General features: G+C 40.7%; 1 non-coding gene across 1 annotated transcript; it reads left to right on the top strand.

The window, feature by feature from the left end:
* The first annotated feature begins 6,788 nt into the window (after positions 1 to 6,788).
* TRNAW-CCA (transfer RNA tryptophan (anticodon CCA)) lies at positions 6,789 to 6,860 on the top strand. Its single transcript has one exon. It is a non-coding gene; the product is annotated as a tRNA-Trp (tRNA).
* The last annotated feature ends 4,605 nt before the right edge of the window (positions 6,861 to 11,465 follow it).

The raw sequence follows: 11,465 nt of genomic DNA, 5'->3' as shown, positions 1-11,465 counted from the left end.
TTTCCGATACACCAGGGGTGTCAAACTGCATTCCTCGAGGGCTGCAACCAGGTCATGTTTTCAGGATTTCCTTGTACTGCACAGGTGATAATTTAATCACCTACACACATAATGATTACAGCACCTTGTGCAATGCTAAGGAAATCTTGAAAATACGCATGGTTTTCGGCCCTCGAGGAATGCAGTTTGACACCCCTGCGATACACTGAAAGTATCGGAACTCGGTATCGGAATTCCGACACTGCGAATATCGGCCGATACCCGATACTTGCGGTATCGGAATGCTCAACACTAGTTAAAATAGAATGGATTAGATATATACACATAGAATACATAGATATTTAGATGTCAGTGACATACACACATACAGCTCTGGCAAAAATTAAGAGACCACCACATCAAAACCCTGTTATGGGCAACCCAATCTCCAGACCTGAACCCCATTGAAAACCTCTGGAATGTTATCAAGAGAATGATGGATAGTCACAAGCCATCAAACAAAGAAGAACTGCTTACATTTTTGCACCAGAAGTAGTGTGAAAGACTGGTGGAGAGCATGCCAAAACGCATGAAAGCTGTGATTAAAAATCATGGTTATTCCACAAAATATTGATTTCTGAACTCTTCCTGAGTTAAAACATTATATAAAACAAGAAGGGATTATAGGGAGAGAAATGGGAAGCGCAGATTTCTGAGTGTAGCAGTTAGTTTCCAAAGGTGTATACTCAGTGTGAATCCACTCACCTTTTTGGTGTCTTGAGATACTGCATACAGATCCAATCCATGGATCACTCCATTCCTCTTCCCATTCAGTTTGCTGCAAAAGTCTGGGAACTGATGAGTACACTGAACAGTGCTTTCATAGGCAATAACACTTTGTAAATATTTTTCCCAGAAATATGCGCTCCTGAAAGATGATGATGGAACTTGAAATTCTGATTAAAGGATGATTTTTATATCAAACTAAAATACAACCGTTTTCGACTTCTTGGAGTCTTCCTCAGGTATAATGTCATGCATGACATTATACCTGTGGAAGACTCCAAGTAGTTGAAACCGGTTGTATGTTAGTTTGAAGTAAAAAAATTTTTACAATGAGTTAAAACATTAGTGTTGTTGTTTCTAAATGATTATGAACTTGTTTTCTTTGCATTATTTGAGGTATGAAATTATTTGAGGTTTATTTTTTATTTTAACCAATTTTCTTTGTCAGAAAAAAATACAAAATGTATTGCTTGAAAATTCGGAGACATGTTGTCAGAAGTTTATAGACTAAAACAACAATTTATATTTTGCTCAAAAATATACCTATAAAGAAAAAATCAGACAAACTGAACATTTTACAGTTGTCTTTTAATTTTTGCCAGAGCTGTATATATATATGTATACATATTACATGGATAGATAGAAGAAAGGCCGGCAAGTCATTTGCCGTGTACTGTAAAATCACAGCAGGAGCCGACAGGATAGAAAAGATGGATTACATGCAGTAAATGCATATAGAATGGATAGATATTTAGATGTCAGTGACAAATACAATTAGTGCAGTGAGTGTGCAAATTACTGTACATGTATTTAATTAATAAAATATAAATTTTCAGAAAAAATGGCATGGACTCCATTGCAATTTTTGTAACCAGCAGATGGAAAGCCGATGGCTGGGGGCATATGTTTATTGCCTGGGAAGGGGGTAATACCCATGGAGCTTGCCAGGCTATTAACCCTTTCGCGACATGCGCCGTACTAGTACTGCGCTGCCGGCACAGCATTTGTGCCAGCAGCAGTACTAGTACGGCACACCGATCACCGCGGTCTCGCGCCGATCGCGGGCATTTTAACCCCTCTGATGCCGCTGTCAGTTGTGACAGCAGCATAGAGGGGGATCGTGCAGGGATGGGGGCTCCCTGCGCTCTCCCACCGGAGAAACGCGATGAGATCGCGTTGCTCTGGTGATCCGGAAGGAGTCCCCGGATCCAAGATGGCCGTGGGACTCCTTCCGGGTCATGAAATGACCTGGCTAGCCGGCGCCTGCTGAGAGTTGCTGAGAGCAGGCGCCGGAAAGCCTCCTGAACTTGCCTGTCAGATCGTTGATCTGACAGTGTGCTATGCACACTGTCAGATCAACGATCTGATCTAATACAGTGATGACCCACCCTGGGACAATGGTAGAAAGTAAAAAAAAAAAAATAGAATGTATAAAAAAATTTTTTTAAAATCCCCAAATAAAGAAAAAAAATTTTTTCCCAGTAAATCCATTTATTTATGTAAATTAAAAAAAACAATAAAAGTACACATATTTGGTATCGCCACATCCATAACAACCCGCTCAATAAAACTATCCCACTAGTTAACCCCTTCAGTGAACACCGCAAAAAAAAAAATTAAAAAACAAGGCAAAAAACATTGCTTTATTATCATACAGGCGAACAAAAAGTGGAATAACACGCGATCAAAACGACGGATATAAATAACCATGGTACCTCTGAAAACGTCATCTTGTCCCGCAAAAAAAAACCGCCATACAGCATCATCAGCAAAAAAATAAAAAAGTTATAGCTCTCAGAATAAAGCGATGCAAAAACAATTATTTTTTTATATAAAATAGTTTTTATTGTGTGAAAGCGCCAAAACATTAAAAAAATTACATAAATGAGGTATTGCTGTAATCGTACTGACCTGAAGAATAAAGCTGCTTTATCAATTTTACCACACGTGGAACGGTATAAACGCCCCCCCTAAAAGAATTTCAGGAATTGCTGGTTTTTGTTCATTCTACCTCACAAAAATCGGAATAAAAAGCGATCAAAAAATGTCATCTGCCTGAAAATGATACAAATAAAAACGTCAACTCGTCCCGCAAAAAACAAGATCTCACATGACTCTGTCGGCCAAAATATGGATAAATTATAGCTCTCAAAATGTGGTGATGCAAAAACTATTTTTTGCAATAAAAAGCGTCTTTTAGTGTGTGACAGCTGCCAACCCTAAAAATCTGCCAAAAAACCCCGCTATAAAAGTAGATCAAACCCCCCTTCATCACCCCTTAAGTTAGGGAAAAATAATAAAATGTAAAAAAATGTATTTATTTCCATTTTCCCATTAGGGTTAGGGTTAGGGCTAGGGTTAGGACTAGGGTTAGGGCTAGGGTTAGGGTTGGGGTTGGGGCTAGGGTTAGGGTTGGGGTTAGGGTTACCATTGGGATTAAGGTTAGGGGTGTGTTTGGATTAGGGTTTCATTTAGAATTGGGGAGTTTCCACTGTTTTGGCACATCAGGGGCTCTCCAAACGCGACATGGCGTCCGATCTCAATTCCAGCCAAATCTGCTTAGAAAAACTAAAACAGTGCTCCTTCCCTTCCGAGTTCTCCTGTGCGCCCAAACAGTGGTTCCTCCCAACATATGGGGTATCAGCGTTCTCATGACAAGTTGGACAACAACTTTTGGGGTCCAATTTATCCTGTTACCCTTGGGAAAATAAAAACGTAGGGGCTAAAATATCATTTTCATGGAAAAAAATATATTTTTTATTTTTACGGCTCTGCGTTATAAACTGTAGTGAAACACTTGTTGGTTCAAAGTTCTCACAACACATCTAGATAAGTTCCTTGGGGGGTCTAGTTTCCAATATGAGGTCAATTGTGGGGGCTTTCTACTGTTTAGGTACATCAGGGGCTCTGCAAATGCAACATGACGCCTGCAGACCAATCCATCTAAGTCTGCATTTCAAATGGCACTCCTTCCCTTCCGAGCTCTGCCGTGCACCCAAACAGTGGTTCCCCCCAATATATGGGGTATCAGCATTCTCAGGACAAGTTGGACAACAACTTTTGGGGTCTAATTTGTCCTGTTACCCTTGGGAAAATAAAAACGTGGGGGCTAAAATATCATTTTCGTGGAAAAAAAATATTTTTTATTTTCACGCTCTGCGTTATAAACTGTAGTGAAACACTTGTTGGTTCAAAGCTCTCACAACACATCTATATAAGTTCCATGGGGGGTCTAGTTTCCAATATGGGGTCACTTGTGGGGGGTTTCTACTGTTTAGGTACATCAGGGGCTCTGCAAATGCAACATGACACCTGCAGACCAATCCATCTAAGTCTGCATTTCAAACGACGCTCCTTCCCTTCCGAGCTCTGCCATGCACTCAAATGGTGGTTCCCCCACATATGGGGTATCAGCATACTCAGGACAAATTGGACAATAACTTTTGTAGTCCAATTTCTCCTGTTACCCTTGGGGAAAAAAAATTGCGGGCTAAAACATCATTTTGTGGAAAGAAAAAATTATTTTTTAATTTTCACACCGCTACATTCTAAACTTTAGTGAAACATTTGGGGGTTAAAAGTGCTCACCACACATCTAGATAAGTTCCTTAGGGGGTCTTATTTCCAAAATGGGGTCACTTGTGGGGGGTTTCCACTGTTAAGGCACGTCAGGGGCTCTCCAAATGCGACATGGGTTCCGATCTCAATTCCAGCCAATTTTGCATTGAAAAGTCAAATGGCGCTCCTTCCATTCCGAGCTCTGCCATGCGCTCAAACAGTGGTTTATCCCCATATATGAAGTATCAGCGTACTCAGGACAAATTGCACAACAACTTTTGGGGTCCAATTTATCCTGTTCCCCTTGGGAAAAAAAATTTGGGGCAAACAGATCATTTTTTGTGAAAATTAATATGAAATTTTTTTTTACGGCTCTACATTATAAACTTCTGTGAAACACTTGGAGGTTCAAAGTGCTCACCACACATCTAGATTAGATCCTTAGAGGGTCTACTTTCCAAAATGGTGTCACTTGTGGGGATTTCCACTGTTTAAGCACGTCAGGGGCTCTCCAATCGTGACATGGGCTCCGATCTCAATTCCAGCAAATCTTGCATTGAAAAGTCAAATGGCGCTCCTTCCCTTCCGAGCTCTGCCATGTGCCCAAACAGTGGTTTACCCCCACATATGGGGTATCGGCGTACTCAGGACAAATTGTACAATGACTTTTGTCATCCAATTTCTCCTGTTACCCTTGGTAAAATGAAACAAATTGGACCTGAAGTAAAAATTTTGTGAAAAAAAAGTTAAATGTTCAATTTTTTTTAAACATTTAAAAAATTCCTGTGAAGCACCTGAAGGGTTAATAAACTTTTTGAATGTGGTTTTGAGTACCTTGAGGGGTGCAGTTTTTAGAATGGTGTCACTTTTGGGCATTTACTGTCATATAGACCCCTCAAAGTCACTTCAAGTGTGAGGTGGTCCGTAAAAAATATGGTTTTGCAAATTTTGTTGCAAAAATGAGAAATCGCTGGTCAACTTTTAACCCTTATAACTCCCTAACAAAAATGGGAAATGTTGTTTATTAACTATATTATGTGATATAACTCTCTAATTTAAGGACATAAAAACTAAAAATTTGAAAATTGCTAAATTTTCATATTTTCCGACAAATTTTTGTTTTTTTCACAAATAAATGCAAGTCATATCGTAGAAGTTTTACCACTATCATGAAGTACAATATGTCACAAGAAAACAATGTCAGAATCACCAGGATCCGTTGAAGCGTTTCCGAGTTATGACCTCATAAAGTGACAGTGGTCAGAATTGTAAATATTGGCCCTGTCACTTAGGTGAAAACAGGCTTTGGGGTGAAGGGGTTAATATCAGTTCACAACTGTACAACTGTATACTAAGCCTTTACTGGCTATTAAAATGGGGGACTCTAAAGAAAATGATGTAGGGTCCCCCTATAATTAATAATAATCTTTATTAAACCATACTTGCGACCTCGCCCACTCCCCCGATGCCCTCGTCATCTGCAAAAGAGTTAAGAAAACAAAAAACAATATTCCTCACCTTTCCGCAGAGATGCTGCTAATCCTTTTGTCCCACGATTGGTTGAGCTTTGCTACATCTAGATAGCAGGCTCCATGGTTGCATGATGCAGCCATGCAACCTGGCAGACAGCAGACACACTGAGCACCATGTGCTCAGTGTCTGCCTGTGAACTGCTTTTCCCTGTCTGAGGGCACCACGAGCGTGAGAAAATTCACCTGCTCACGGTGCTGTCAGATAGGTACTGCGAGTTCACTGCCATGAACTCAATGAATTCAAGATGCGACCATCCAGGCTGAGAACCACTGGTGAATGAGCTGCTGCGAGTGCAGACTCAGTGTCCAGTGTGTGACATCATCAAGGTTACCTCCAGTCATTGATGCTGCGCTCCAAGCGGCTCATTCACCAGTGGTTCTCAGCCTGGACAGTCACATCTTGGCACCGTCCAGGTGGAAAAATATTTCTCCTCCAGACATGGATTACGGCATGGGGCAGAATGACTAACAGGTGAGGGATATTGTTGCTTTTTTAATTTTAGTTTTATTACAGGAGAACAAGGGCTTAGGTGGAAAAGTCATTAGTTGAGTATAATTGTGTTTGCTATTTTTAAATAAAATGGAAAACTGTGTTTAGTATTATTTCTAATGAAGGACTTTATTCTGGCTGTGTCTTTATTAACCATACAACTATAGGATTAGTAAAAGCTACGTGTTTTATAGAAGCCTCTCCATTAGTAATCCGTGGGCTTGATGTCACCTGACAATATAAAGGTGACATCAATCCCACAAACATGAACCCCACTTGCCTCCATTACAGGGCCAATGGATAGAGCCGGGCAAAGCACCAGGATTGGTGCATCTAATAGATGTGCCTTTTCTGGGCAGCTGCAGGCTGCTATTTTTAGGCTGGGGAGTCAATATCTATGGCCCCTTACCAGCCTGAAAATACCAGCCCCCAACTAACTAACTGACCTCGTGGCGCAACGGTAGCGCGTCTGACTCCAGATCAGAAGGTTGCGGGTTCAAATCACGTTGGGGACAAGTAACTCTATCATCTTTTCATAACTTAATCGATGCTTGGGTAAAGATTGAAACGGAAACTGCGTAATCCTACTGACAATAGAATAGCTCAACGTTGTTGTCATGTGGCAGTGCAGTGTTTTGTCTTTTTTCGGCCTTACTAACTATGTTACTATGAACAATATTGTATCATACAATTATTAGGTTCTGTAGAAGGACGTAGATCTGGGGATTTATTATGATGGAATATAGGCTGAACTGGATGGACAAATGTCTTTTTTCGGCCTTACTAACTATGTTACTATGTTACTATCTGTTTTAGCAAGGCTGGCTGTCAATAATGGGGGGGGGGACCCCATGCCATTTTTTTAAATAATTTATTTAAGTAATTAAAAAAATGACGTGGGGATCCTCCTATTCTTGATAGCCAACCTTGATAAAGCAGACAGCTGAGGGTTGCAATCTCCAGCTGTGAGTTTTGCCTGGCTGGTTATCAAAACTACAGGGGAACCCACACAGTTTTTTTTAATTATTAATTTACAGCGCAGGAGCGGCTGGTGAATACTCCCATCTGCCGCTCCTGCTCTTACTGTTATTAGCAGCAGCAGGTGTCAGCTGATGGGAGCTGTAGTCCCATCAGCTGACACCTTTGACCCCAGGTAAACTTCATAACTCCGATCATAGCTGAGTGCTCATGCTGTCTTCTGACAGTGTGGGAACCGCAGCTCTCTGAAAATCTGGAAATATTGCAAATATGAGACGAACCGAATATAGAAATATTCGCTCATCTCTATTAGAAAGCACAGCTGTAAAATAGGAATATAAAAGGTCGTCCTTCTCAAGATATTTCATGACCACTTCACTCTTTTCATCCAGTAAAAATCCTAGAACAGATTTGAGTGCAGATTTTGTCGGAATGAACTGCCAATGCCATGTCACATCTGAGGATCCCCTAAGGTGCAAAACAGCAAACGCATTCCCTCTATATGTAACCCCATTTTGGAAAGATGATTTACAGAATTGTGAAAAATTGGGCTGTGGAAATTAAAATATAATTTTTCACACTAAAATGTAGTTTTAGCCCCAAGATTTTAATTTTTGAAAGGGCTGTAGAGAGAAAATGGACGATTTAATTTGTTACACAATTTTTCCTGAGTACACCAATACCTTATACGTTGTTGGAAACTTCTTTTCATACTCAGTGCGAAAATCAGAATAGAATGATCGTCATACTGAAATGCAGATTTTGCTTAAATGTTTTCCTGGTGTCATGTCACATTGGCAGAGCAGTCTGAGGTACCAGAACAGCAGAATCCTCTATTAGTAACCCATTTTACAAACTTCACCCTTCAGTGAATGCAAGTAGCTATGCAGTGAGGATATTGACAACACAGGTGTGTCACAGAATTTTATACTATTGGATGGTGAAGAAATAATAATTACATTTTATCACTATCATTTTTGAAACTGTTAAACTGTAAAGCGCTGCGGAATATGTTGGCGCTATATAAATAAAGATTATTATTATCACTAAGGCTGGTTTCACATTTGCGGTTGTGTCTGCAGCATTTGTGCTGCAATTTTCCGCATGCGTCGTGTATTCCTATCTTCAACATTAGGGATGCAGATGTCTGCGATTGGCTGCGTTTTGCCTCATTTGACGACGCTTGCGTCATTTCGTCGTTTGCGGTTTGGCGTGGTAAACGCTACATATAGTAACTTTAGAGGCGTTAATTTGCCACCTCTAAATGTATGCGGTTGTTAGCGGAAGGAATGCGGCAAAAAAACGCATTGCGGTCTATGTGAACGCATGCGTTCGCAAGCACATGCGTTTGCTTGTGTTTGTCAACGCATGCGTAGCACCACAGAAAAACATGTCTAGACACTGATTAGCCACCCCCCTCATACAAACTGATAAAAGGAAGGAGTGGGCATTGGCAGGTCACTATACAGCAGACTGGGAAGCAAACCAGACAGAGGAAAGCACCTTTGACGAAACAAGACTCTGAACAATGTGAGTATATCAAAGCCAATACCTTTATTTTCTATTTTCTGTCTCTATATGTCCTAATTTCTGTCATTTTTTTCTTTCTGCATGCATCAGAATGTCATCTTCTTCTGAGGAGGAGCAACAGCCAGGGCCTGCACAAGCTGAAGATGTCAGTGAAGTGAGTACTCACCTCTTCAGATTGGTAAGACTTCACTGTCACATCCACACGTATCAAATTTTTTTTTTCCTTTTTTTAATGCAGTTCTTCCACTGTGGCAGAGGCTGAGCAGGAGCTGCGTGGAGATGCTCGGGTGGCAAGGCGTCAGCGTGTACGTATACCCGGCTGACTATTGTATCCTGACTTTATTATTCTTGAATGTTCATTTTTTTACTTTCCTCTTTCTTTACCTTTTTCTTTTTGACTCCTTTTTTTTCTTGACTTTCAATATTCATGCCAGTTTGCTGTCTCTGACTTCTTTCTTTTCCTTATGTTAATCTCTCCAACATTAATGTCTTTATTTTTTAGGTTCCAGAACGGTATGAGGACCTCATTGAAAATGACCTCCTCATCTCCCTTGTCCATAAGCGAGTCCCGTTGTGGGACACCCGGGTTCCGCAGCACTCGGTCAACGTGACGATCCAGCGGCTATGGAATGAGGTGGCCACAGCGATGGGGAAAGGCTGGGACAATGCCCCGACTCGGGTCCGAAATGCATTTTGAAAGTATTGCAATGCGGTGTGCTGCAGCAGTAACCTTGGCCGGGATCACACAACTGTGTGTGATGAGAGAAATTCTCAGGAGTTTCTCTCATCATACACAATTGTGTGATCACGGTCAAAAGTAACATACATAGTAATATAGTTATTAAGGTTGAAGGAAGACTTTAAGTCCATCTGGTTCAACCCATAGCCTAGCCTAACATGCCCTAACATGTTGATCCAGAGGAAGGCAAAAAAAACCCAATAGTAAGCTCCACTTTGGGGGAAAAAAATTCCTTCCTGACTCCACATACGGCAATCAGACTAGTTCCCTGGATCAACGTCCTATCAAGGAATCTAGTATATATACCCTGCAACATTATACTTTTCAAGAAAGGTATCCAATCCCCTCTAAAATTTAAGTAATGAATCACTCAATACAACATCATATGGCAGAGAGTTCCATAGTCTGACTGCTCTTACAGTAAAGAACCTGTGTCTGTTATTTTGCCTAAGCCTTCTTTCCTCAAGAGGTAGAGGACGCCCCCTTGTCCCTTTCTCAGGTCTATGATTAAAAAGATCATCAAAAAGGTCATTGTACTGTCCCCTCATATATTTATACATTAAAATAAGATCACCTCTTAGTCTTCGTTTTTCCAAACTAAATAGCCCCAAGTGTAATAACCTATCTTGGTATTGCAGACCCACCAGTCCTCTAGTAACCTTGATCGCTCTTCTCTGCACCCGCTCTAGTTCAGCTATATCTTTCTTATACACCGGAGACCAGAACTGTGCACAGTATTCTATGTGTGGTCGAACTAGTGACTTGTATAGAGGTAAAATTATGTTCTCCTCATGTGCATCTATGCCTCTTTTAATGCATCCCATTATTTTATTTGCCTTTGTAGCAGCTGCCTGACACTGGCCACTGAACATGAGTTTGTCATCCACCCATACACCCAGGTCTTTTTATTGACGGTTTTGTCCAAAGTTTTAGAAATAAGCACATAGTTATACATCTTATTACTTCTACCCAAGTGCATGACCTTACATTTTTCACCATTAAAGCTCATTTGCCATTTATCAGCCCAAGCTTCTAGTTTACATAAATCATCCTGTAATATAAAATTGTCCTCCTCTGTATTGATTACCCTGCAGAGTTTAGTGTCATCTGCAAATATTGAAATTCTGCTCTGAATGCCCCCTACAAGGTCATTAATAAATATGTTAAAAAGAAGAGGGCCCAATACTGAACCCTGTGGTACCCCACTGCTAACTGCGACCCAGTCTGAGTGTGCTCCATTAATAACCACCCTTTTGTTTCCTATCCCTGAGCCAGCTCTTAACCCACTTGCACATATTTTCCCCTATCCCCATTACACTAATTTTATGTATCAACCTTTTGTGTGGCACCGTATCAAAAGCTTTTGAAAAGTCCATATACACTATGTCCACTGGGTTCCCTTGGTCCAGTCCGGAACTTATCTCTTCGAAGAAGCTGATCAAATTAGTCTGACATGAACGGTCCCTAGTAAACTCATGCTGATACTGGGTCATGAGGTTATTCCTCTTCAGATACTCCAGTATAGCATCCCTTAGAATGCCCTCCAGGATTTTCCCCACAGTAGAGGTTACGCTTACTGGCCTATAATTACCGAGTTCAGTGTTTGTCCCATTTTTGAATATTGGCACCATATTTGCTATACGCCAGTCCTGTGGTACAGACCCTGTTATTATGGAGTCTATAAAGATTAAAAATAATGGTCTATCAATGACTGTACTTAATTCCTGCAGTAGTCGGGGGTGTATCCCATCCAGGCCCGGAGATTTGTCAATTTTAGTGATTTTTAGACACCAACATACTTCCTGCTGGGTTAAGCAGGTGACATTTAATGAGATATTTTTATTACTAGTTATTTTGTCTGCCATGGGATTTT

The sequence above is a fragment of the Ranitomeya imitator genome, chromosome 3 (assembly GCF_032444005.1).
Source record: "Ranitomeya imitator isolate aRanImi1 chromosome 3, aRanImi1.pri, whole genome shotgun sequence".
Taxonomy (NCBI): Eukaryota; Metazoa; Chordata; class Amphibia; order Anura; family Dendrobatidae; genus Ranitomeya; species Ranitomeya imitator.
Note: the sequence above shows the minus strand (reverse complement) of the source record. Positions and strands in the feature narration are given on the sequence as shown.